This window comes from Aplysia californica, unplaced genomic scaffold, assembly GCF_000002075.1.
Source record: "Aplysia californica isolate F4 #8 unplaced genomic scaffold, AplCal3.0 scaffold00306, whole genome shotgun sequence".
In the NCBI taxonomy this organism is placed as follows: Eukaryota; Metazoa; Mollusca; class Gastropoda; order Aplysiida; family Aplysiidae; genus Aplysia; species Aplysia californica.
The window spans coordinates 18,142-20,091 of record NW_004797576.1 but is presented as its reverse complement, the minus strand read 5'-3'; the positions used below and the strand labels follow the sequence as shown (position 1 = coordinate 20,091).

At 44.1% G+C, this 1,950-nt stretch overlaps 1 long non-coding RNA gene across 1 annotated transcript in view; it reads left to right on the top strand.

The window, feature by feature from the left end:
• LOC106012261 overlaps positions 1–570 on the top strand; it is a 1,519-nt gene extending 949 nt beyond the window's left edge. Inside the window, exon 2 of the long non-coding RNA XR_001184983.1 lies at positions 245–570. This is a non-coding gene — a long non-coding RNA (uncharacterized LOC106012261). The remainder of the gene's footprint in view (positions 1–244) is intronic.
• The last annotated feature ends 1,380 nt before the right edge of the window (positions 571–1,950 follow it).

Here is a 1,950-nt window from a genome sequence, read left to right as displayed (position 1 = left end):
GTGCGTCTGTGAATAGACATCAATAATCGTCTTCTCCCTCACCCACAGAATGCGGCACTACGATGGCCCTGGAGTACAGCTCCTGCGGTAGGGTTCGCTGGTGTGAGCTGGGTCAGTGTGTGTGTGTGTGTGTGTGTGTGTGTGTGTGTGAGTGTGTGTGTGGGTGTGGGTGTGTTCGTGTAAGAGTGTGCGTATATAGACAGACAATCATCATCATCTTTCTCTCTCTCTCTCTCCCCCACAGAATGCGGCACAACGTTCGCCCTGGAGTACAGTTCCTGCGGTAGGGGTCGCTGGTGTGAGCGGGGTCAGTGTGTGGACAACCCTGATGCACCGGACGTGCCTGACGACTGCCCGGCGGGGGACAACCCTAATGCCGGATGTGACGTCACAAAGTGCTCAGACTATGAGGACAACAAACGATTTGTCCAGTGTTGTATAACGTGTGGGCCTGTAAGAACGGAGAAGTTCGTTTTAGCAGGAAGCGTGTAGGTTGAAAAATGTAGTCATTGTAATCGTTAAATTACTCTTCATTTAGTTCATGATATTATACAATTATTCTAGAGTGAGTTTCTACTTGGGTTGTTTTCTCTGGGTTTTTTTTCCAATGTAAGGCTAGGAGTTATTCCCGCATCCGATCCGGACATTGAGGATTGCCTTGTTAGTGAGACAACTTCCTGGGCCTTCGGCACATTGTTGTATGGTGGCCAGTTCCTTTCCACGCCGCCTTTACTTCCCCAACTCGAAGTCAGGTACCCATTACTGCTGGGTGGGCATGAGGGGGCGAACAAAATCGGTGTCCGAACCGAGGCTCGAAACCGGACTTTCCGCTTCGGAGACAAAAGCGCTAACCGCTGTTTTTAAACACCTATCGACACAATTTAGATTGTTTAGGATTCGGGTTTGGACCATACCTTTCAGGGCTAGCCCAAAATACTCAATGAACGTTCTTCTCACAGGGAAATAGAACTCAGGTCTCCTAACTGCTACACCACAGGTGCCAGGTGATTTCATCTCTGAACATATGGGTATGATGTGGAAATGGTGAGGGTTTTCCATACTAAAATGAAGAGACGAACAAACAAACAAAGGAGAAAAGTCTCAACTGACACGTCCTTGAAATTATTATCACTACCGCAAAATCAAAAGCAATACCACGGTTGCTATTCGTAATCTAACAGAAATCAAGTCAGAAATAATATCCCAAAGACAGAAAATCCACAAGGCTATGCTCATGAGTAGCCACAGCAATATTATCCTTAGCTTTAGGAGTTTCGTTTTTGTTTTAGTGAGAGTTTTACATGTATTTCTTTTTCAAAATAAATAGGTCACATGAGTGCCAAAGATTAGAGAAATTGCTGTGCGAAGAACTTGCGAAGAAAAGAAAGAGCAGATAGATTAGATGTAAAAGTAAAAGACACAATTTTTATCATTTTGGAGGCGGGATACTTCGCCTCTTTCTGTTAGGGCCAACCAGGGCTGAGACAGACAGAACGTCCCAGCAGACAGATATAGATACTCAATGAAAAACTCACCCCGCACAGGAAACGAACAAGTGTCTTTGGCGTGCCACGGAATGACGCCTAATAACCGCTTACCTCGGACTCTGGTCAACCCCAACAATAACATCAAAACCCATGGCATCATTAGACATGAGAAGGATAAAAGAAATTTATTTTTGGTTTTGTCTTATTCTGTATTGTTGTGTTTTGTTTTGTTTTTGTTTTGTGGTAAGTGTTTTACGGCGCTTGCAACTGCATAAGATTATATGAGCGAGCTGGACACATTAAATATGTCTGGTCTGGCAGGAATTAAAAAAGAAATCTTTACAAAAACGACAACAGTGACAGCAACGGTTAAAGCAACAACAACATTAGTAACAAAGAAAGACACCACCACGCCTTCGGCGGCCATCACTACCACCTCCGTAAAAAAATGTATATATATATA